Source organism: Neoarius graeffei, chromosome 16 (genome assembly GCF_027579695.1).
Source record: "Neoarius graeffei isolate fNeoGra1 chromosome 16, fNeoGra1.pri, whole genome shotgun sequence".
In the NCBI taxonomy this organism is placed as follows: Eukaryota; Metazoa; Chordata; class Actinopteri; order Siluriformes; family Ariidae; genus Neoarius; species Neoarius graeffei.
Genome location: NC_083584.1, coordinates 33959647 through 33986712, shown reverse-complemented (window position 1 = coordinate 33986712; position 27066 = coordinate 33959647). Strand labels below are relative to the sequence as shown.

Genomic DNA, 27066 nt, shown 5'->3' with positions numbered 1-27066 from the left:
CAGAGCCCGTGGTTGACCCACCTCCCTGAAATGCCTCAGTTTGCTACTGGTTGAAGCCAGAAAAGGCTGTGACGAAGCTTAAACCAATCACATCACTCTTTCCTCTGACGTATGTGATGCGACGATAGGATTCTCGCTGAGCCCCATTGATTTGGCTACCAGCGGAGCTAACTGGTAGATTAAACTCTTACCGAAGCCGGTCGGGAGCAAGGCGAAAACGTCCTTCCTTTCAATAAATACCTCCAGGGCTGCTCTTTGCTCCGTTTTCAATGAGAACTTCCCGTTGAATGCTTTCAATACAGCATCTACCGCTGTGTTAAAGGCTTGCTGCTGCTCCATGTTCGTGATGTGAATGAAGCGCTTCCGGCATAGATCTGTAAACAATCGGCTTCCGGACGTAGTTCTACTACGTCACTGCCTTGAACACGCCTCTACCCAGGGCCGTTGGAGATGCTCAAAGTTGATTGGTTCCCGATTTTTCGGGAGCTTGGAAATGCTGTAGATAGCCTGCCTGGCCAGACTAAGCTCGGAACAGGCCCTCGTGTTGCGTCACGCTTAGGATGGGCGGGCCCAGGCTACAATATAAGCATGTTTATATCATCTCTGCAATTTAGTGTGGACTGAAATCATTTTGAAATTCATGTAAATATGGACATTTGTTCAGAAGATGTTTGGATTATATTAGTGTGAAATGGCCAGATACTGATTTCCTACAGTGTCTGTTTGGGTTTGTCTTGTTGAAAGATCTTTGGTCAGATCATAACCTTCTGACAATCAGGCTTTGTGTAGAATGGTCATACTTCAGAATATGTGCATTATATGCCCAATAGACGGCACGGTGGTGTAGTGGTTAGCGCTGTCGCCTCACAGCAAGAAGGTCCGGGTTTGAGCCCCGTGGCCGGCGAGGGCCTTTCTGTGTGGAGTTTGCATGTTCTCCCCGTGTCTGCGTGGGTTTCCTCCGGGTGCTCCGGTTTCCCCCACAGTCCAAAGACATGCAGGTTAGGTTAACTGGTGACTCTAAATTGACCGTAGGTGTGAATGTGAGTGTGAATGGTTGTCTGTGTCTATGTGTCAGCCCTGTGATGACCTGGCGACTTGTCCAGGGTGTACCCCGCCTTTCGCCCGTAGTCAGCTGGGATAGGCTCCAGCTTGCCTGCGACCCTGTAGAAGGATAAAGCGGCTAGAGATAATGAGATGAGATGAGATATGCCCAATAGATAGGATAATTCAAATGGTACTCAACCAGTAACGTTCATTCTGACAGCACCAGCAAGCAGTGAGGTACACAGTTAACTTCTAATCACAGATTAGAGTATGCTGAGATACAGTAGGTTCATACAGGTTTACACAAAGTGTATAGCCAGGACATTAATTTACATGCATAAATGGGTCCTGACTGTCAACTGTTTCTCACAATGGGTGGAGGATAATTGACCTGAAAGATACCCACTGAATGCTCTTATTTGATGCATCCTTTATACATCCACTCACCAGCCACTTTAACAGGAACTTGTTCTTGATTTGAAGATTCCTGTTCTTAGGTGGCAGGAGTGGAACCCAATGTGGTCTTCTGCTGTTGCATGCTGAGATGCTTTTCTGCTCACCACGGATGTAAAGAATTGCTTTGAGCTACTCTATCCTCTGACCTCAACAAGACGTTTCCACCCACAGAACTGTCACTCACTCAATGTTTTTTTGTTTTTCACACCATTCTGTGTAAACTCTAGAGACTGTTGTGTGTGAAAACCCCAGGAGATCAACAGTTTCTGAAATACTCAAACCAGTCCATCTGGCACCAACACCCATGCCACAGTGAAAGTCACAGAGATCACAATTTTTCCCATTCTGATGTTTGTGCTGCTGTCAAGGGATTGGCTGATTTAGATAACTGCATCAAACACCAGGTGCACGGGTGTTTCTAATAAAGTGGCCAGTGAGTGTAAATTCCTGGTCCTTGTTTTAGGTGTATCCTGCCAGCTACTACAGAACTATCTTATCTTCGGTCAAATCATAACCTCGTGGCAGAGGCAAGTAGGTTATGTTCAGTATGCTCAATCATCACTTCATTACCAACTTTTCAGATTTTCATTGTGGCATTGATTGTAATTATTAGCATTTTTATCTGCTTGTATATGTTTATATCAACTTCTTAAAATGTGCAGGATGTTTATTTGTTACTTTTTTTTCTAAAACACTGCAAAAAGTATATCTTAACAAGTGAGAGCATTTTCAATGTACGTAGGTACAAGAAATGAATCTAATAATGGCAGATAATCGTACTTCTTTCTAGAAATAAATGAGAAATTAACTTTAAATAAACAAATAAATAAACAAACAAATAAATAAATAATCTTCCAAGCCTATTTCACCCTTTAAAAATGTGCAGAAAATGTCAAGAAATCATGTCATCATATTATGTATATCTGGTTTAGTATCATATTTATTTCTAATATTTACTTATTATCTTATTACAGGAAATGGCTACTAGATAATTTTGACTATATTCAAGATATTGTTCAGATGTTATTTTTTGCAGTGTATGTCAATAATTTTGGAGAATGTTGACTGTCTGTAGTCTGAAACATGGCCATAGAGTTAGTGAACCACTGTCAAAGTGTGTTATGGCTTCATAGTAAATGCACTACTTGTGAGATATTGCACATTTTCTGTACATTAGTAAATCTCCGATGGTTTAAATTATTGTTTATTTTATATACTTCCTTGTTTGTTGGCATTCAGACGTGTTCATAAAGCCGAATAACAAAGAGCTGCACAGATTTCTACATGAAGTGCTTTGACTGTAAGGCTGAGCCGTTTCTGCTGGTTGACATTTATTCATCTGCTGAGTGGCAGGAGAAGCATTAGATTTATTTATAAAGCTTCTTGTCAGCTGTCTGCTCTTTTAGGCAACCCTCCCTCCTTCACCCTGTGGATCTTTAAGAGCTTGATTGGATTACTGAAGCACAATCTGATCTTCCCTGAACGATCTCTGAAAAATTTTGGACAAATTTCAGACATTTTACTTTGCACAGATGGATTGTAAATGTATTGTATTGCTCAATATTCATTCAGCTCAAATATTTCCATGAATACATGTAATGGGGGGGAACTGATATTGTATCTTTGACAGGAGGTGGTGGTGGTGGTGAATCTGCCAGTGTGTGGCAGTAATTGGGAGTGTGCAGAGCAAGGTATCGTTTAGAGACTGGGAATTTTGTAATATGACCATAAAGCTAATGGTTATCTAGATATAATTAGTGTATTTTTATTTTACTTTATCTATTTAACACCAAAGGGATGTGTTGATTACGCCTGAAGGCAAAGAGGCTCCTCCTTGATGTCACTGGTTTCTTTATTATTATTTTTTTTCTGTATCCTTATTTTTCTGGTTGCTCAAAGGCAAATAAATTCACATATACAGTAGATACACATGATCCCATCGAAATGCTTACCAAATGTCGGTTTATTGACAGATACTGTATGTTGTAGACCATTTGAGCAGATGACGTATCATTTACAGAAAGGTCTCTGAATAGATGCATGTAATTTTTTTTGCATTTGTGGTCTATGTGGCTTTTTAACATATTGATCTTCTAGTTAAACTGCACATTCAGTTGAGTCACTCTTCCACTGTGGCTAAATCTTAAAATGATGTTCTGTTGAACATAAAATGCATTATATAGATGATATTATTGCCATAGACACCATTATTTTATACCCTGTTTAGTGAACATATATAGTTATTCGGGAATTCATCATATTTTATAGGAACCTTAAGTGCAGAATACAACCACAGTGACAGAAGCATGATATTGATAGTGCCTGCTGGAAAAGGTTAACTACTTAAACAGCTGTTCCCCCCCCCCCCATAATTTTCTCACAGTATTCAACCAGAGAAATTAATTCTCACAGCAGTGGCGTTACTAGTATGGAACACAGTTAAGTTCATCACAGATTAGCCTTTACTGAAATGGGTACATCCAGAATAGCCTATATTACCCCTTTTCCACCAAATCAGTTCCAGGGCTGGTTCGGGGCCAGTGCTGGTGCTGGTTCACAACTCGTTCAACTTGCGAGCCAGCTGAGAACCAGTTTGCTTTTCCATAGCTCGCGGTGCTAAGGGGAGCCACGTCAGTTACGTCGCTGTATACGTCAGTTACGTCGCTATGTTTGCATAAACCTTGGCGTGAATATCGAAGCAAAAACAACACGGAAGAAGCAACAACAACAACAACAACAATAATAATGGATGACTTTGCGTTTGTACAGCTGCTGCTTCTCGGCGCTTAAAAATGGCGATCTTTCGCGGTCTTGTTATTGTTGTTGGTCTTAACAACTACCCCCCCGCTGATGGAAGCGGTTCTTTCCTCTGGCCCAGCAGAGAGTTGGTGCTAGCCTGGAACCAGTTTTTCTGGCCCCAGAGCCAGTTCTTTGTCAGTGGAAACAGAAAACCCGGTTCCAAACTAAACACTGGCCCCGAACCAGCCCTGGAACTGCTTCGGTGGAAAAGGGGCATACAGTGGTGCTTGAAAGTTTGTGAACCCTTTAGAATTCTCTAGATTTCTGCATAAATATGACATAAAACATCATCAGATTTTCACACAAGTCCTATAAGTAGATAAAGAGAACCCAGTTAAACAAATGAGACAAAAATATTAGACTTGGTCATTTATTTATTGAGGAAAATGATCCAACATTGCATATCTGTGAGTGGCAAAAGTATGTGAACCTTTGCTTTCAGTATCTGGTGTGACCCCCTTGTGCAGCAATAACTGCAACTAAACATTTCTGGTAACTGTTGATCAGTCCTGCACACCAGCTTGGAGGAATTTCAGCTCATTCCTCCATACAGAACAGCTTCAACTCTGGGATGTTGGTGGGTTTCCTCACATGAACTGCTCGCTTCAGGTTCTTCCACAACATTTCGATTGGATTAAGGTCAGGACTTTGACTTGGCCATTCCAAAACATTAACTTTATTCTTCTTTAATCATTCTTTGGTAGAATGACTTGTGTGCTTAGGGTCGTTGTCTTGCTGCATGACCCACCTTCTCTTGAGATTCAGTTCATGGACAGATGTCCTGACATTTTCCTTTAGAATTCGCTGGTATAATTCAGAATTCATTGTTTCACCAATGATGGCAAGACGTTCTGGCCCAGATGCAGCAAAACAGGCCCAAACCATGATACTACCACCACCATGTTTCACAGATGGGATAAGGTTCATATGCTGGAATGCAGTGTTTTCCTTTCTCCAAACATAACGCTTCTCATTTAAACCAAAATGTTCTATTTTGGTCTCATCCATCCACAAAACATTTTTCCAATAGCCTTCTGGCTTGTCCACATGATCTTTAGCAAACTGCAGACAAGCAGCAACGTTCTTTTTGGAGAGCAGTCTCTTTCTCCTTGCAACCCTGCCATGCACACCATTGTTGTTCAGTGTTCTCTGGATGGTGGACTCATGAACATTCACATTAGCCAGTGTGAGACAGGCCTTCAGTTGCTTAGAAGTTACCCTGGGGTCATTTGTGACCTTGTCGACTATTACACGCCTTGCTCTTGGAGTGATCTTTGTTGGTCGACCACTCCTACGGAGGGTAACAATGGTCTTGAATTTCCTCCATTTGTACACAGTCTGTCTGACTGTGGATTGGTGGAGTCCAAACTCTTTAGAGATGGTTTTGTAACCTTTTCCAGCCTGATGAGCATCAACAACGCTTTTTCCGAGGTCCTCAGAAATCTCCTTTGTTCGTGCCATGATACACTTCCACAAACATGTGTTGTGAAGATCAGATTTTGATAGATCCCTGTTCTTTAAATAAAACAGGGTGCCCATTCACACCTGATTGTCATCCCACTGATTGAAAACAGCTGACTCTAATTTCACCTTCAAATTAACTGCTAATCCTAGAAGTTCACATACTTTTGCCACTCACAGATACGTAATATTGGATCATTTTCCTCAATAAATAAATGACCAAGTATAATATTTTTGTCTCATTTGTTTAACTGGGTTCTCTTTTTCTACTTTTAAGACTTGTGTGAAAATCTGATGATGTTTTAGGTCATATTTATGCAGAAATTTAGAAAATTCTAAAGGGTTCACATATTTTCAAGCACCACTGTATGTCGACCAAAAAGCCTATACCTGAAGCATTAATTAATGTAAAGAAATAGATACTCAACATTTACTGTTTCTCACAATAGTGGAGGAAAAGTGGTCTGAACTGATTTATTGTAATAATAATAATAATAATAATAATAATAATAATAATAATAATTTCAATTTGTATAGCGCCTTTCACAAACCCAAGGACGCTTTACACAGGCATTACAAAAAAACAAAGGCCACACTAGGAAGAGTAGTGTGAGGTAAAGAGGAAAGTTTTCAAGTTCGCTTTGAAAGAAGAGAGAGTGGAACAGTCACGAAGCGATTGTGGTAATGAGTTCCAAAGTTTAGGAGCAGCAACACTGAATGATCTGCCACCCACAGATGCCAGTTTAAAACGTGGGACAGTCAAAAGTCCACAGACAGAAGACCTGAGGGAGCGGGAGGGACAGTACAAATGAATTAGCTCACAGAGATAGGAAGGGGTGAAACCATGAAGAGCTTTATAGGTTAAAAGCAAGAGTTTGTATTTAATCCGAGAGATAACTGGCAACCAATGCAGTTGCTGTAAAACAGGAGTAATGTGAGCAGTGTGCTTGGTGAGTGTGAGGACTCTAGCTGCTGAGTTTTGGATGTACTTCAGGCGATTGAGCAATGTGGCAGGGAGACCATAAAAAGAGAGAATTGCAATAGTCAAGACGAGAAAAGATAAACACATTGACCAATATTTTGGCATCAGTTTCCAAGAGAAAAGGGCGGAGACGTGCAATATTGCGGAGGTGAAAGAAAGCATTCTTAGTAATGAGTTTAAAATGTCAGAAACAGCAAAATAGATGAATGACCCTCTTTGATGTATCCTTTGCAAATACATTGTTGATCTTTGTTTTTGGTACATTGCCCTGCCCCCCTAAATAAACTAAAATAAATAATAAAAAATCGCACGCTTTAATATTTGTTTGGACCGCCTTTAGCTTTGATTACAGCATGCATTCACCATGGCAAATTTTTTAATAAACTTATGCAATGTCACAACATTTATTTCAGTCCAGAGTTGTATTCATTTTTCACCGAGATCTTGTGTTGAGGATGAGAGAGTTGAACCGCTGCGTAAAGTCTTCTCCAGCGCATCCCAAAGATTCTCAATGGGGTTAAGGTCAGGACTCTGTGGTGACCAATTCATGTGTCAAAATGATTCCTCGTGCTTCCTGAACCGCACTTTCACAACCTGAGCCCTAATTTTATTCCCATGCCATCAGGGAAGAAAAAAAAAAACATTGATGGGATCACCTGGTCATTCAGTACATTCAGGTCATCAGCTGGCTTCATTTTATTGTCCCATGATGTTGCTGAGCCTCGATCTGACCAACTGAAGCAACCCCAGATCATACCACTGACTTGAGAGGCTTGTACAGTGGCCACTATGCATGCTGGATGCATCGCTTCATGTGCGTCCCTTCTTACCCTGACACACCCATCACTCAGGAATTGGGTAAATCTGAACTTATCAAACCACATGACCTTTTTCCATTGCTCCAGAGTCCAATCTTTATGCTCCCTAGAAAATTGAAGCCTTTTCTCCGGATTAATCTCACTAACAAGTGATTTTCTGACGGCTACACAGCTATTTCATCCAAATCCTGTGAGTTCTCATCACACTGTGAGTGTGGAAATGCTCTTAATTTCACTCTTAAACATAGTTGTGAGTTCTACTGTTGATTTTTTTTTTTTTTAATGATTCAACTTCAGGTGGCACGGTGGTGTAGTGGTTAGCGCTGTCGCCTCACAGCAAGAAGGTCCGGGTTCGAGCCCCGTGGCCGGCGAGGGCCTTTCTGTGTGGAGTTTGCATGTTCTCCCTGTGTCGGCGTGGGTTTCCTCCGGGTGCTCCGGTTTCCCCCACAGTCCAAAGACATGCAGGTTAGGTTAACTGGTGACTCTAAATTGACCGTAGGTGTGAATGTGAGTGTGAATGGTTGTCTGTGTCTATGTGTCAGTCCTGTGATGACCTGGCAACTTGTCCAGGGTGTACTCAGCCTTTCGCCCGTAGTCAGCTGGGATAGGCTCCAGCTTGCCTGCAACCCTGTAGAACAGGATAAAGCGGCTAGAGATAATGAGATGAGATTCGACTTCACGGGAAGCACGGTGGTGTAGTGGTTAGCACTGTCACCTCACAGCAAGAAGGTCCTGGGTTCGAGCCCAGCGGCCGGCAAGGGCCTTTCTGTGTGGAGTTTGCATGTTCTCCCCGTGTCTGCGTGGGTTTCCTCCAGGTGCTCCGGTTTCCCCCACAGTCCAAAGACATGCAGGTTAGGCTAATTGGTGGCTCTAAATTGACCGTAGGTGTGAGTGTGAGTGGTTGTTTGTCTCTGTGTGTCAGCCCTGCAATGACCTGGCAACTTGTCCAGGGTGTACCCCACCTCTTGCCCATAGTCACCTGGGATAGGCTCCAGCTTGCCTGTGACCCTGTCGAACAGGATAAGTGGCTACAGATAATGGATGGATGGATTCGACTTCACCAAGCATTTAAGTGACCTTTGATCATGGTCAGTCAGAATCTTTATTTCAACCACATTTTTTTCTTGAAGTTGATGGTTTACCACTGTCCTTCCAGGTTTTAACAATACGTTTGATAGTTCCTAACCCAGTTCCAGTCATTTCAGCAACCTCCTTAGTTGTTTTTTTTGCTTGATGCAGACTAATTTGACCCTTCTGAAACACAGTAACATCTTCTCCATGAGCACGGGATGCGTCTTCCGACATGTTTGTTTAAGAAATGAGAAGCTACTCACTGCATCAAGGTTAAAAGAATTATTGCCAGCTGAAACACATTAATCACTGCAGTAATTATCCACTCACAGGCTCTTATGTATTCGCTTATTTAAATGCAAATGGCGACATTTTTTTGGCTGGGCAGTGTATATCCTACCACCAAGGGTAGACAAATATCTTGGGTCCATTAGTTCAAGATACAAATAAATACATAAATAAATAAATAGTATGAGAGAAAGAACAAATCTCATAAAAATTATGAAGTTTGTTATATAGTCTACTCCTTTTGTTATTTGATATGAATGCACAGTGTAGCGCTATTAATAATGGTCCATACATATATTGCCTATTAAGTCCATCTCATTAATGCTTGTACAGTATATAAAAATGTGTTATTATTATTATTATTATAGTAGGCACAGCCTTATTTTGCTACAGTCATATACAAGTCAATGGAAATCCCACAGACTGTGTGTGTGTGTGTGTGTGTGTGTGTGTGTGTGTGTGTGTGTGTTTTCAGGAAAGAGAGGTCATGTGCATGTTTTTATTGATTTTACTTGTTTATGCCTTAGCATGTCTATTGAACGCTCGGTTGTTTTAATCTTTAGCACTCAGGTCACATTCTTTTTTTAAGACCTCTGGTTTTTTAAGTTTCAACTCTATAGTAGGCCTGAGGGCATTCTGTGAGTGAGTGAGTGCGATATGCTCTGTAGTGCACTCACTATGTGTCACATCCCCTGATGTAGATGCTCAACATTGTGGCAGGAACACTCTGATTACTCGAGATCCCTGCAGCTTTTGGCTGCACTTACAGAGTTATGATCCTGAAATATATATGCTCATCTGCATCAGGTTTCAGAGCCCAAGCAATGTGCCTTTTGTGGAAATGGCTTTTGACTCGCAAGTGCCTTGAGATTGGTGCTGGCAGATTTTTATCCTGAGGAACTAGACCAAATGAGGAGCCAATGGACCATAACAACAGAGCTATACCTCAGTGCTGGGTTTATGAGATGCACAGGTGTAACGACATGGGCTTCCTCTTTCGTCTTGCTGCAGAGTTACCTAAAATATATCGGATCAATTAAGAAGATTAGAACAGTTTTATAGATACATAATGCCATGTATATTTGTTTAGTATATGTGCACCTTGACAACATGATAGCGACTAAGTGCTTTCTGTGATAGAAACCTTTTCCAATAAAGAGTGATGAGGCCTACTGCGCTGTGTGTGTGTGTGTGTGTGTGTGTGTGTGTGTGTGCTAGTGTAAAGGTGTGGAGGAGATATAGCGCTAGGTGAGTGAGGAGTGGTAGCCACTCTGTTTAATTGCTCTTATTTATTTGTTTAACCCCAGGGCCGAGTCTCTTGGTGATATATCGCTGCTCCTCAGCCAGCTTTTACTGCAGCAGCCACAGGAGCATAGCTTGGACCGGGACAACCAAACCCATTAAATCATACTGTATCATCCTCTTTACCACCACCCACACCCTCTCTCTTTCTCTCTCTCTGTTTACATTTGATCCTTCCATTCCATACCTCATGCAGATTATGATCCCCCAGATATCCAGAAAGCATTGTCCACATATCAATTTTATAGAAAGCTAATCACAGAACGCCTTTCAAAAGGTGTTTCATGTATTTCTGTAAGATGATTGACAAATATTAGAACAAAAAAGCATATATATATATATATATAGAGGCAGCTGGATAGTACAGTGGTAATGCTCGCTGACTACGACGCGGGAGATCGGGGTTCGAATCCTGGTTGGGGCAAAACATCATCCAGTAAGGGTCCTTAGGCAAGACCCCTCATGATATATCAGCCTACCTCAGGAATGAGTGAAGACATAACTGATAGAGTAACATCCCGGGTCAACAAGGTCTGCGTCAGTTGCTAGGGAACCAGGGCAAACTTGAGAAATGGGCTACTGGAACAAGACATCGATGGACGAGGACAGAAAATACGGATTTGCTGGAATGCTACTATACAAGCAATCCCAGAGAGAGGGGATACATGCAGCGAACGTGCAGCGGACTTCGAAACCCACAATCAAGGCTAACAAAGAAATTACACACCCTCAATTAATGAAATACAACAAGGGGGAGCCTGGAAGACAGGTCAGTGGGGAGATGTCATCATCATCCCCACAACCAGAGATTGGGTACCCAGCTAACAGCCTCAGGAGCTGCTGACCTGAGAAGGAAGATCGTGACCCAACTGGAAACCTGGAGCTGAGTTGCCAAGTACCTTCAGAAGATCTACTAGTAGATGTGAATGCTGCTCTGAAGACAATCTCCACAAGAACCATCAACCAACAAGCTGATACACAGTACAGTAACAGTAATCATGGAGATGCTCGGGACATAACAAACAGTATCCACCATGGAAGAGACGATTAGAGGCCAAGATAAAGGCAGCATGGAGAGAAGTTAGCCAGCTAGCTGAACTACAGAAAGGGAACATGGTGAATAAAGGGGCACCCAGGAAGTACAACTCACTCTCCATACCAGAGGCACTCGAAACTGCCAAACAGTGACTAACAGCTCTGGCCACCTGGGCCCTGTACTACGAAGCGGGTTTTCTGGCTTACCAGGGTAACTTCGAGAGTAATTTGATCACGTGCAGCGTAACTTCCCGATTAACCCATACTACGAAAGTTGGCTATGTTCAAACCGAGGTATGCTGCCATGGCATGGCAACTTACGCTGCATCTCAAACCTGCTCGTCTCAGGTTATGTTCTTGGTTAACCCGAGGTTTCCGATTAACCACACCCTTTTTAAACACCACCTCTCCACCCATATTTCCTCTAGAGACAATGCCAGCGTACCTGGATGACCCGTGCGATATCGGAGCGCAGATTAGAGATGGGATTTATGGCTCTTTGATGGGATCCGCATCTTTGGGATCCGTTCTTTGAAAAGAGCCGTTCAAAAGACTGGCTCATTTGGCTCTTTTTAAATATTTATTCAGTTTTAAGAAGACAGCGTCTAAAGAAGCCAGATCCCTCTGCTTAGACAGTGACATCAATATTTCTGGACATACCTTTCATATAAAGCAACCTAGACTTACATTATTGTAACCCCTAAACGCTCATAAATAACCATTAAAAAACAATGAGGGCTTCAATGAATGTCCATGCAGAACGGCTTTTCTGTAAAAAAAAAAAAAAAGAACCCACTCAAGAACATAGTTATCAAGAACGCAAGAATATTTTATAGAAAAACACTTGTTTTACAAAAATATTTAAGTCTGAGATACAAAATAGACACAACTACAATAAATATAACACAATAACTAGTTATCACACAAGAACATTTTAATAGAAAAAAAACTTTCTATGTTAAAAATATTGAAATTGTAACAAAAATAGATACAACTAAACAGTCAGATAAATAGATAAAGTTATAACAAGAACACAAGATTATTTTAATAGGAAAAAAACAAACTATTAATGCAAAAAATATATTATTATTAGAAAAATAGATACAACTAGACAAACAGATAAATAAATAAAATACACAAAAATAGAACAAACAAAATGACGAGAGAATAAATTAAATGAACGTCTGTGCAAAGTAGTTTCCCCACAATATTATCATTAATATCACACAACAACATTATAAACTATATACAAAACAATTTGAACTATTAGGCAAACAGATAAAACTTGAATAAATAAAAGGCAAATGAATGCTTGCTTGCACGCGCACACACACACCATTATGAATGATGTTTTTATATTTCATTTTCACTTGTTGCCAGGTGCGTTTGGCACTGCTGTTGCCTCTGAAATGTTCACAGGACATACACCAACTTAGTCAAAGGGACTGAACAGTCAGTCATCCTAATTCATGTGACTCTGTGCACATATCAGCTTAAGTAGGCTACTCCATGAATTTACCATACCAAATTTTATTCAGGATTTTTCGGACATTAAACAAGCTATATATGACTGGGGCCACGTCGAAGGACCATTTTCTGTGACTTGTGATTGATCATGAAGCTTTCTCTCGTCCTATACTTCTGTTCTGGAACATATAGAAGGGAGAATGTACTTGCGCATTTACCCGATCGGCAATTCGTTGCCAACATGCTTGCCGCTCCTTACTGGCAGCCGCTGTGTTAGATTTTGCTCTTAATGTTGTTTTGAACTCCTCGTAGCTTTGCATTATGACAGCGCATTCTTCCTCCGTGAAGTACGGCGACCGTGCCATTGTGAACAGTGGTGATTTGCGCTGATAACCTCCCCTTTAACGTGAACGCGCATTAACCCTGATTAAGTTAAACCAGGTTCAACAAATCAACTTCATAACTGGCGTCATAGTACCGTTTAACCCCAAACAAGATAACCAGGTTTTGTCAACCCCGGTTTAGCGGGGGAACCCTGGGTTACTTCTGGGTAGGTTAACCTCCGTTCGTAGTACAGGGCCCTGGTTGAAGAGATACACCAAGGAGGGAGAGGCCAGGAGAATAAACAAGCTGTTCTCCACTGAACCAGCCAAGGTGTACTCTCAGTGGCAGGGGAACAACAACCGGTCAGAGCTGAGGTGGAAAAATACTGGAAAGATATATGGGAAAGAAAGGCATCACACAACACCGATGCCCAATGGTTAGTGGACCTAAGAGCTGACCACAGCAACCTCCCAGAACAAGAACCAGTAACCATCTCAATGGCAGACATCCAAGAAAAAGTGTCAAAGATGAAGAGCTGGACAGCACCAGGCCCTGATATGATCCATACGTACTGGCTGAAGAAGCTAACTGCACTCCATGAACGCCTAGCAGCACAGATGAACCAGCTGCTGAGGGATGGGACCCACCCAGAATGGCTAACCCAAGGCAGGACAGTCCTAATCATGAAGGACCCCCAGAAGGGACCCATCCCATCCAACTACCGGCCAATTACCTGTCTCTGCACAACATGGAAGGCCCTGTCAGGCATCATTGCGGCAAAAATGAGTAAGCATGTGGCTCAATACATGAGCGAGGCACAGAAAGGAATTGGCAGTAACACCAGAGGAGCCAAGCACCAGCTACTGGTCGATAGAACAGTTGCCCGAGACTGTAAGAAGAGACAGACCAACCTGTGCACTGCCTGGATTGACTACAAGAAAGCCTACGACTCAATGCCACACACATGGATACTGGAATGTCTGGAACTGTATAAGATCAACAGGAACCTAAGGACCTTCATCCAGAACTCAATGGAAATGTGGAAGACAACCCTAGAGGCCAACTCAAAACCCATTGCCCAAGTCAACATCAAGTGTGGCATATACCAAGGAGATGCGCTATCACCACTGCTGTTCTGCATAGGCCTGAACCCCCTCAGTCAGATCATCACGAAGAGCGGCTACGGGTACCGATTCCGTAGTGGGGCAACAATCAGCCACCTGCTCTACATGGATGACATCAAGCTGTATGCCAGGAGCGAACAAGAAATAGACTCGCTGATCCACACCACCCGGATCTACAGTGATGACATAGGGATGTCATTCGGATTGGACAAGTGTGGCCGGATGGTCTCAAAGAGAGGCAAGATGATCCGGACTGAGGGGATTGACCTACCAGAGGGCAACATAGGTGATATCCAAGACAGCTACAAGTACCTTGGCATCCCACAGGCTAATGGAAACCATGAAGAGGCCACAAGGAAGTCAACCACAGCCAAATACCTCCAGAGAGTAAGGCAGGTCCTGAAAAGTCAGCTGAATGGTAAGAACAAGGTCCGAGCCATCAACATGTACGCACTACCAGTCATCAGATACTCCGCTGGTATCATAAACTGGCCAAAGGAGGAGATAGAAGCCACATATATCAAGACTAGAAAGCTCCTCACCATGCATGGAGGGTTTCACCCCAAATCCAGCACCCTGAGACTATACACTAAGTGGAAAGAGGGAGGCCGAGGGCTAGTGAGCGTCAAGACCACGGTCCAGGATGAAACATCGAAAATCCGAGAATACATCAGAAAGATGGCCCCAAAGGATGAACTGCTAAGTAAATGTCTCAGGCAGCAGAACCCTGATGAGAGTGCAGAGGAGGAGGAGGAACAGACAACCTGGAGGGACAAATCCCTACATGGCATGTACCACCGTCAGATAGAGGAAGTGGCTGATATCAAGAAATCCTACCAGTGGCTGGATAATGCAGGACTGACAGACAGTACAGAGGCACTAATCATGGCAGCACGAGAACAGGCCATAAGCACAAGAGCCATAGAGGCCAGGATCTACCAGAGTAGATCAGACCCAAGATGCAGACTGTGCAAAGAAGCCCCTGAAACAGTCCAGCACATAGTAGCAGGGTGTAAGATGCTAGCTGGATCAGCATACATGGAGAGGCACAACCAAGTGGCTGGGATAGTATACAGGAACATCTGCAACCAGTATGGAATAGAAGTACCCAAGTCCCAATGGGCCATACCACAGAAGGTGGCTGAGAACAACAGGGCCAAGGTTCTGTGGGACTTCAGCTTCCAGACTGACAAACAGATCCTGGCTAACCAACCGGACATAGTGGTGGTGGACAAAGAGCAGAAGAGGGTGGTGGTGATAGATGTGGCGATCCCAGCTGATGCCAACATCAGGAAGAAGGAACATGAGAAACTTGAGAAGTATCAAGGGTTGAAAGAGCAGCTGGAACGGATGTGGAAGGTCAAGGGTTGCGTGGTCCCCGTGGTAGTGGGGGCACTTGGGGCAGTAACCCCCAAACTGGGAGAGTGGCTCCAGCAAATCCCAGGAACAACATCTGAAGCCTCAGTCCAGAAGAGCGCAGTCCTAGGAACATCGAAGATACTGCGCAGAACCCTCAAACTCCCAGGCCTCTGGTAGAGGACCCGAGCTTGAGGATGACATGGATACCACCCCCCGCCAGGGGTGAGAAGGAGATTTTTATATATATATATATATATATATATATATATATATATATATATATATATATATATATTATGGCATGCCGTTCAGGAAATTAATCTTTGAATATATTGAATGAAACTTTGAATATATGGAATGAAACTTTTTGTATTTTGCCGCCGCTCCCACAGCTCGGCAGATAGACAACAGGTCCCAAGAAAACTCTGACTCAGAGGAGAGTATTAGAGTATATTGATAAACGCTGTAAAACTCGACAAACAAAATTTACAAATTAGTTTTATATACAGAAAATACCGTTATACAAATATGATCCATGAGGGAAATGACTGTCACCGTAGCTTCGTTGCACATAAAAGAAGTAAGCACTAATAAAACCACAAGCATTCGCCAGAGTGTTAACAATGTCTTTATTGTTTAAAATAGCCGCAACCAAATCCCGAGCTGACTGACTCATTATTGCTGCAGGACGGCGGCAGTGTCTTCATGATGTCAGCCAAGTTTCATTCCATATATTCAGAGTTTCATTCCATATTTCACACATTTCGCACATTTCATTCGAACAATATGTGGTGTATTGTAATGTCTTAGCTCTTTATGTATTTTATTTATTAATTTTTTGTCACTTTTTCGTTTTCTTTCTTTTGTATGTACAAATAGTTGCATACTTTTTTTTATACATGTTCGAAATAAAATAAATTCATTCAAAAATAAATTCATTCAAATTCATATATTCAGAGTTTCATTCAATATATTCAGGGTTTCCATTCCATATATTCAGAGTTTCATTCAATATGTTCAGAGTTTCATTCAATATATTCAGAGTTTCAATCTTTGAATATACGGAATGAAACTTTGAATATATTGAATGAATCCCCGAATATATTGAATGAAACTTTGAATATATGGAATGAAACTCTGAACATAGTGAATGAAACTCTGAATATATTGAATGAAACTTTGAATATCTCATCTCATTATCTCTAGCCGCTTTATCCTGTTCTACAGGGTCGCAGGCAAGCTGGATCCTATCCCAGCTGACTACGGGCGAAAGGCGGGGTACATCCTGGACAAGTCGCCAGGTCATCACAGGGCCGACACATAGACACAGACAACCATTCACACTCACATTCACACCTACGGTCAATTTAGAGTCACCAGTTAACCTAACCTGCATGTCTTTGGACTGTGGGGGAAACCGGAGCACCCGGAGGAAACCCATGCGGACACGGGGAGAACATGCAAACTCCGCACAGAAAGGCCCTCGCTGGCCACGGGGCTCAAACCCGGACCTTCTTGCTGTGAGGCTAACCACTTCACCACCATGCCACCAACTTTGAATATATTGAATGAAACTCTGAATATATGGAATGAAACTCTGAATATATGGAATGAAACTTGGCTGACATCATGAAGGCACTGCCGTCGTCCTGCAGCAATAATGAGTCAGTCAGCTCGGGATTTGGTTGCGGCCATTTTAAACAATAAAGACATTGTTAACACTCTGGCGAATGCTTGTGGTTTTATTAGTGCTTACTTCTTTTATGTGCAACGAAGCTACGGTGACAAAGTCATTACCCTCGTGGATCATATTTGTATAACGGTGTTTTCTGTATATAAAACTATTTTGTAAATTTTGTTTGTCGAGTTTTACAGCGTTTATCAATATACTCTAATACTCTCCTCTGAGTCAGAGTTTTCTTGGAACCTGTTGTCTATCTGCTGAGCTGTGGGAGCGGCGGCAAAATACAAAGTTTCATTCCATATATTCAGGGTTTCATTCCATATATTCAGGGTTTCATTCTATATATTCAAAGATTAATTTCCTTAACGGCATGCCATTTTATATATATATATATATATATATATATATATATATATATATATATATATATATATATACTGCATATATATTACACGACATCTAAATGCCAACCATTTTTTGCATAGATCCATGAATCAAGTTTGGTTGCGCTGCTCGGCTGCGCACCGCGTCTGCATGCTCCGTTTGTGTTGTCTGTTTTGTCTAAAGTTTATTAAACTTTGTTCTAGTTGTCATGTATGTTAGAATCGTCCTAGTGTGAAGAAAGATGAATGTCCTACTAACCGTTCTACGTTCTACTGATCCTGTGGATTATTGCAACGTTATTTGTTAGATCTTGCTTGTTTCTAACATGGCAGATTGACAACACAGGTGCGAGCGGTGAGGAGTCTCGGCCCATACGTTACAGTCGGGAACTCCTATTTGAGTTACAAACTAAACTGATTCAGGAGATGACATTAAATCACATACTTTTGGACAAAATCCCAAAGGAGCTGATAAGGTCTGGAAGGCGGAAGAAAAGAGGAAGGAGAGGAGGCATCCGAAACCGACTACGGCGGAGATTTAATCGGCCACCCCTTCCATCTATTATTCTGACAAATCTTCGCTCATTAGGCAACAAGGTGGATGTGGCTTCAACCTACAATGCCTGACGCTCTTTTTGAAATCCCTGGATTTATACTTGTTCGTGCAGACAAGGAAGTCAGTTCTGGGAAAACCAAAGGAGGTGGCATTTGCGTCTATATTAATGACCTGTGGTGCTGATTGCACACTGTTAAGTGTAAAGTTTGCGACCCCAATGTTGAAATTCTGAGCATGATGTTAAGACCGGCATATCTGCCTAGAGAATTTGAGTGCATTTTGCTGTTTGTTGTCTACTCACCTCCCAGCAGCAGAGCGACACAAGCAGCCCGCACTATAGCTGACTGTGTACATGGCATCCAATTACGGTACCCTGACGCACCAGCAATTGTGCTTGGAGACTTAAATCAATGCCATTTGGAAACTGTATTACCTGGGTTTGAGCAGTATGTGAGGGATCATACCCAGGAAACAAAAAATCTTGGACAAATGTTTTGTTAATGTTAATGATGCTTATGTATCAAAAGTTAAATTCAGACCACAATGTTGTGCATATGATTCCAGTCTATAGAAGCTCAAGAGGAGCAAACCAATAAGAAAAGTGATTAGGTTATGGACTGATGAAAGTAAGGAACAACTGAAAGCCTGCCTTGATTGGACCAATTGAGAGGTCTTCCAACAGGGCCCACTAGAGGAAATGACTGTTGTTATTAATGACTACAATAATTTCTGTGTACAACTAACAGTCCCCACAAAGGACATAAAGATCTATCCAAATAACAAATCATATGTGACTAAGGACATAAAGAAAATAATAAACTCACGTAAACATGCTTTTAGGACCAGGTAGCACTTAAAGAGATAGAACGGGAGTTAAAAAAAAGACTTGAGGAGGCAAAGTCAACGCACAGACAACATTTAGAAGATGCCTTCAAAGCTAATAACCCCAAGAAGGTGTGGAACATCATGAAATCTATGACTGGACTATCTAACTCATCTAAGCCTGTTGTGTTAGAAAATGAAATGTGTTTTGCTAATAATTTAAATAGTTTATTTTCTAGATTTGAATCACATGATAATCCTGATAAGTGTGCAAATATTCTCAAAAACATAAAAGTGACCCCCTGCAAACAGAATCACTACCACTAGTGAAAATGTTAGGAAAACATTCCAATATACCGGTACCAACCCAAGGAAAGCTGCAGGACCAGATGAGTGCAGTGCTTTTCTTTTAAAGAACTTTGCTTCAGAATTGGCCCCAGCCTGGCAACCTGTCTTTCAAGCATCAATAGACACTCCCTTACTTTGGAAAACTTCATATATTAATCCAATACCCAAAATTCCCTGCCCTAGAGAATACAAGGATTTTAGACCAATAGCATTGACCTCAGTGGTCATGAAAGCACTCGAAAGAATTTTGTTACGTTACTTGGTCAGCATCATGAGGGATAAATTTGACCCTTATCAATTTGCCTATAAGCAGGGCTGTGGGCCAGAAGATGCGGTAGTCACTCTGGCTCATTTGATAACCAAGCATTTAGACAAACCCAACACATATGCAAGAGCTCTCTTTTTAGACTTTTCATCAGCTTTTAATACAATACAAATTAATCTACTGGTGACCTAGATGGTCAAGTGGGACCTGAACCCCTATCTAATACACTGGTATGCCTCTTTTTTGAGTGATAGAATTCAGTTTGTAAAAAATAAACAAAACCATCTCATCTGTTATCACAACCAATGTGGGAGCCCCCCAAGGGTGTGTCAGGTCTGCTGTACTTTTCACTTTATATACAGATGACTGTCGTATAGATACATCAAACCAGTTTATTTTAAAGTACTCTGATGATACAGTCCTACTGTCCCTCCTAAATAACTCAACTGCTCCTGAACTACACCAACATGGTGTGACTAAAGTTGTTGAGTGGAGTGATGACAATGCTCTTGAGATAAATACAAAAAAAACTGAATAAATCGTCTTTGGGGCCCCACCTGACTCACATAAAAGTCCTGTTGTTATTCACACTGAAGAAATTAAACAGGTAACATTCTATAAATACTTAGGAGTATGGGTAGATCACTTGCTGTCCTGGAAGGACCACATAGAATACGTTTGCAAAAGAACAAAGCAAATAATTTACTTTCTTCGTCGTCTTCGATCATTTGGAGCGAGCAGACAGATTCTTCTTCTTTTTTTTTTTACTTCTGTGATAATGAGCATCTTGCAGTATTGTAATATTGTTTGGTATGGCAGTCTATCCATGAGCTTAAAAACTAAATTGTCCCATCAAACTAAAATTTGCTCAAAGATTATTGGTCAACATCTTCATAACATCTATGAATTAGCCTATCACAAAAGCATGATAAGAATGGCTAATAACATTGTTTCTAACCATAATCATCTCAGCTCATCTCATTATCTGTAGCCGCTTTATCCTGTTCTACAGGGTCGCAGGCAAGCTGGAGCCTATCCCAGCTGACTACGGGCGAAAGGCGGGGTACACCCTGGACAAGTCGCCAGGTCATCACAGGGCTGACACATAGACACAGACAACCATTCACACTCACATTCACATCTACGGTCAATTTAGAGTCACCAGTTAACCTAACCTGCATGTCTTTGGACTGTGGGGGAAACCGGAGCACCCGGAGGAAACCCACGCGGACACGGGGAGAACATGCAAACTCCGCACAGAAAGGCCCTCGCCGGCCACGGGGCTCGAACCCGGACCTTCTTGCTGTGAGGCGACAGCGCTAACCACTACACCACCGTGCCGCCCCTAACCATAATCATGTCTTAAATAATGAATTTCAACTCTTACCGTACCATCTAACCGCAGATTCAGTGTGCCACAATTTAATAGGATAAGGTTAAAGCATTCTTTTGTACAAAAGGCTATCCTGAAGTTAAACACTGAAATTAAAACAAGGTCAAGCAGACGGTGATGGACATTTATGTTATATGTGCTGTTATTTATTTCATGTGTTGTTATATGTATTGTACCTGCCTGTTGTGAAACTGTGTGGGTATGTAGTTTGTGTGTACATGTAATGTAGTATTGTATGTATTATCCTTCACTAATGGAGCTGCATTTGCAATACTTTGCTAGGACGTAAGACAAATTTTAGAGTTATCCGACATTAAAGTGTTTATCTATCTATCTATCTATCTATCTATCTATCTATCTATCTATCTATCTATCTATCTATCTAGCTAGCTAGCTAGCTAGCTAGCTAGCTAGCTAGCTACTAGAAGCCAGGAACAACACAAGTTCATGGTCAAGTTTTGTAACCTGATTTGCTGTCATCTTGCACTGGTAATTCACACTGATGTTCCCATGGAAACAGCAGCACATGGTTTTGTTTGCTTTATTTTCTGTGTTCCATCTTGTCATTGGTTGGTTAGCTTGTTACTGTATACACACCTTTGTCTGTTTTTCCCTCAATCGTTTGTGTATTTAGTTTGTCAGTATACCAGTGTCAACACATCATGGTGAATCTGTGCACGAATTTTCATCAGTTATATAAACTGTTTTGCTCAGTTATTTTCCTTAATTGTTAACTCTAAGCAGAGGCAGCTGGTAGAAATGGGCTAGCATGACAAAATCTGTCTTTCAAACATACAAAAAGACATAATTATAAAGATTTGTGTCTATATCAGATTATTTGCTGCAAACAAATTATTCTATATTTGGTGGAACCAAATGCGGCAGCCTGTGATGACCTGGCGACTTGTCCAGGGTGTACCCCGCCTTTCGCCCGTAATCAGCTGGGATAGGCTCCAGCTTGCCTGCGACCCTGTAGAACAGGATAAAGCGGCTAGAGATAATGAGATGAGAATGAGATGAGATGAGAAATGCGGCAGCAACACACGTTTGTTGTGAATATACACAGAATGTTATGAGGTTGAGACATTGATTTCTTCCTTGCCCATGTCCCTGACACATCTGTAGCAGGGTTCTAACTAGACCAAAATATCAGCATAGTGGCACCAAACATAACGGCCAGGGGTTTGGGGGAGGCCTTAGGCCCCCAAAAGCTCACGGGTTCTACCGGTACATGCTCGGAGATGCATTCTAATGCATTTCCTGGCATTTGTAGGCCTTCCTGAAAGTCACTCTTTTTTGGTAATATTAGTGAGATTTTTTTTTGCCAAAAGTTGCTGTGATTGTTTTTGATTGAAGACTTATTCTAATTAATATTCAGCTATATTAGTGACATATATTTATGGAATAAGAATAAAACAACCAGTTGATGTTCACCAAGTGTCAGCTTTATTTTCAGCTTCAGCCATTCAATTACAATACATGACCATCCAGATCTAATGGCCCTTTTCCACTACCCTTTTTCAGCTCACTTCAGCTCGCTTCAGCTCACTTCAGCCCGACACGACTCGCGTTTCGACTACCAAAAACCAGCACGACTCAGCTCGCTTCAGCCCTGCTTAGCCCCTAAAACTCGCACCGTTTTGGAGTGGGGCTGAAGCGAGCCAAAGCGAGCCGAGTGAGGTTGGGGGCGTGAGCAGACACTCCCCTGTGCACTGATTGGTGAGGAGGAGTGTCCTCACACGCCCACACACACTCCGCGAGCGCGCTGGGATCTGTAAACACCGCAAACCCGGAAGAAGAAGAATTACGAATTACGAGAATTTCTGAAGCCTTATGCGCCTCGCCTCATCTATACGCTCTTGCCAGTATCTGTCCGCGTTGTCGGTGACAACAAGCCACAGCACCAAGACCAGCAACACTAACGACTCCATGTCCTCCATGTTTATTGTTTACTATTCAGGTCGTGAGACTACCGCTTAAAAGCTCACTGATGTCACTGTTTGCGCCGCTTAACGACATCACCTGACGTCCACCCACTTTCGCTAACTCCACCCAATGTGTCCACCCACTTCCAGCCAGCACGGTTCAGCGCGGTTGTAGTCGAAATGCAACTCCAACAGCCCCACTCAGCTCGACTCAGCACGGCACGGCTCAGCCCGACTCAGCCACGTTTGTAGTGGAAAAGCGGCATAACTCTGTTTTACGTGCATGGCACGTCAGCGCCTCTTAACGAGGATGGCACTTTACCGCGAACACAGCAGAAGGAAGGAGGTAAACCGAACTAGCATGATCAGCGACAATCTCCACACAGAGCTACTCGGGCAGCTATGCACTGGCCGCTTACATGGACGGGGAGTGGAGTATGTCCAAATGTAGAACATTCGCATGGCAGCACACCATCATCGCCGCGTGGGGATACCAAGATAAAATTCAACAAAAGACCACATTTTCAAGATTGACGAGTCTTTTTATTAGTGTAGCAGCAACTTTTACAGGTGTGTCAGCAATATTGTGGGCGTAGCTGTAAGGAAACATTGTGGATTGGCCCAGTACGCTGAAAAGGCCGAGTTAGAACCCTGTGTAGCACATCATCAGTCATAATTGCATGTGAATTATTATGGACGTGAAAGAAATCATGAATGCAGTTGACCGTGTGTGTGTGTGTGTGTGTGTGTGTGTGTCTATATATACACACACATAGTGTAGTACTGTGCAAAAGTCTTAGGCACTCTATTTTTTAAACAAACTTTTTGATAGATTTCTATTTTATGACTTCTGTCTTATTGAGGGCGGCATGGTGGTGTAGTGGTTAGCACTGTTGCCTCACAAGAAGGCTCTGGGTTTGAGCCCAGTGGCCAACGGGGGCCTTTTCTGTGTGGAGTTTGCATGTCCTCCCCGTGTCTGTGTGGGTTTCCTCCGGGTGCTCCAGTTTCCCCCCACAGTCCAAAGACATGCAGGTTAGGCTAATTGGTGGCTCTAAATTGACCGTAGGTGTGAATGTGAGTGTGAATGGTTGTTTGTCTCTATGTGTCAGCCCTGTGATGACCTGGCGACTTGTCCAGGGTGTACCCCGCCTTTCACCCATAGTCAGCTAGGATAGGCTCCAGCTTGGCCGCGACCCTGCACAGGATAATCGGTTACAGATAATGGATGGATGGATACATTATCGAGTCAATACAAAAACATTTTAGAGTTCCAAATGCTCGTTTTCCAAAAAAATTAAATGCTACATTAAAAAAAAAAAGTTTGTATCTGAGCAGCATATTACAAAAGAGACCACTTTTCAGATTAAAAAAGAAAACATAATTAAGGCAAGTGTAACAGTTAAAGTGTCCAGAAGAACTGTGGCTGGTTCTGTAGGATGCTCAATAAAACCTACAGCTCATTTCCTTATAAAACTGCACTCATTGTACCTGAGACTATTTCTTTTTTGGTAACAAAAGGTTGTCTCACACCAAATATTGACTTTGTTTCAATTATTATGGCTTACTGCTGTTTATAGGATTCTTTTAATTTTGAAACATTTCATTTCATTATTTTAAGCCATTTTTGGTCAACAGCATTTCTTTACATGTGCCTAAGACTTTTGCACAAATATATATATTGGCAACTTGTCCAGGGTGTACCCCGCCTCTCGCCCATAGTCAGCTGGGATAGGCTCCAGCTTGCCCATGTCCCTGCACAGGATATATATGTGTGTGTGTGTGTGTGTGTGTATTAGACATACACACACCTATATGACAGTTTGCTCCACACCATTCACAATACATACTATATCATACTAGGCCATCAACGAGACCTTGTAATATAACGCTTTCCTTAACACAAATACTATTGTTGACAAATTAAAGATAGTTTAGCCCTCCCATCAACCAGATTTCAGTTTGGGCGATCAGAGATGCATGCACAAGTATGAATGCAAGTTGTTAAAATCATCTCATCTCATCTCATTACCTCTAGCCACTTTATCCTGTTCTACAGGGTCACAGGCAAGCTGGAGCCTATCCCAGCTGACAACGGGCGAGAGGCGGGGTACACCCTGGACAAGTCGCCAGGTCATCACAGGGCTGACACATATGCCGCTTTTCCACTACAAACGCGGCTGAGCCGTGCCGTGCTGAGTCGAGCTGAGCGGGGCTGTTGGAGTTGCATTTCGACTACAACCGCGCTGAACCGTGCTGGCTGGAAGTGGGTGGACACATTGGGTGGAGTTAGCGAAAGTGGGTGGACGTCACGTGATGTCGTTAAGCAGCGCAAACAGTGACATCAGTGACAGTGGTGGAACAAGTCAGAGCCGGGCCGGGGGCGGGGCAAATGACCGGGCCCTTTATTAAAGCTTATCATAACATCATTTTAGGCTACAAAATGTCCGCAACTGCGGTGTTTACCAATTTCAACACTACCGGGTGCAACTATGTTATTTAGTACATCAAGTCCTTCAAACGAACATGTAACTCAGAAACAAAAAACATTAGGATACTGTACATGGCTCATAATAAAACATCAATAGCCTATACTGCGCACATTATTTGAAGGGCATACGAATGAGCGCTCAGAGGTTGCAACGGTGACAGGAAGAGTCAGAAATAAAAGGAGGGCGGTGCAAACCTCACTGAATGCACTGTGTTTACCAATTTCAACACTACGGGGTGCAACTATGTTATTTTGTACATTAAGTCCTTCAAACGAACATGTAACTCAGAAACAAAAAAACATTAGGCGACATACTGTACATGGCTCATAATAAAACATCAATAGCCTACTGCGCGCATTATTTGAAGGGCATACGACGAGCCTTGCGCTCCGCGAACTCGTCCACGATGCTCTGTATGTCACTGATTCAGTGAGCTTTTAAGCGGTAGTCTCACGACCCGAATAGTAAACAATAAACATGGAGGACATGGAGTCGTTAGTGTTGCTGGTCTTGGTGCTGTGGCTTGTTGTCACTGACAACGCCAACAGATACTGGCAAGAGCGTATAGATGAGGCGAGGCGCATAAGGCTTCAGAAATTCTCGTAATTCGTAATTATTCTCCTTCCGGGTTTGCGGTGTTTACAGATCCCAGCGCGCTCGCGGGGCGTGTGTGGGCATGTGAGGACACTCCTCCTCACCAATCAGTGCACAGGGGAGTGTCTGCTCACGCCTCCAGCCTCAGTCGGCACGGCTTGGCTCGCTTCAGCCCCACTCCAAAACGGTGCGAGTTTTAGGGGCTAAGCAGGGCTGAAACGAGCTGAGTCGTGCTGGTTTTTGGTAGTCGAAACGCGAGCCGTGTCGGGCTGAAGTGAGCTGAAGCGAGCTAAAGTGAGCTGAAAAAGGGTAGTGGAAAAGGGCCAATAGACACAGACAACCATTCACACTCACATTCACACCTACGGTCAATTTAGAGTCACCAGTTAACCTAACCTGCATGTCTTTGGACTGTGGGGGAAACCGGAGCACCCGGAGGAAACCCACACGGACACGGGGAGAACATGCAAACTCCACACAGAAAGACCCTCGCCGGCCACGGGGCTCGAACCCGGACCTTCTTGCTGTGAGGCGACAGCGCTAACCACTACATCATCGTGCCGCCTGTTAAAATCATATAAATAAAATAAAAATAATAATAAATTAAAAAAAGACTAAAATCATGAATAACATGTTGACAGTGAGTAAGCTGTCTCTCTTTATAGTCTCGGTGACTATGTCACACACTTCAGCAGGAAAGTCTAGTTGGCCATGGAGTGAAATTCTGTCACATTCTAATTCCGATTTAAGCCACCTAATATCAGCTTTTCAGGTTAGACTTTAAATAAGTTAGACCATGGGAAGCACTAAACTATGCAGGGGGCTGCTATTCTTATAAATTCAAATGAGGTGTGTTTGCTTCACATGATATTAAAAAAAAATGGATGGAAACAAAGCTTCACTTCACAAAGATTCCACAGCTTTTATTCTTTGCACTACTGCACTGAAAGATATTAAAATCCCCCCTGGATAGGGCTTTTATAGGTTTTGTAAAGAAACTTTAACATCTTATAATTATGTACAGTATATGTGTGTGTGGTGTAGTGGTTAGCACTGTCGCCTCACAGCAAGAAGGTC

General features: G+C 42.5%; 1 protein-coding gene across 1 annotated transcript in view; it reads left to right on the top strand.

Annotated features, from left to right (window-relative positions):
• Positions 1-27066, top strand: part of csmd2 (CUB and Sushi multiple domains 2) — a 755566-nt gene that overhangs the window by 75978 nt on the left and 652522 nt on the right. The window lies entirely within an intron of this gene.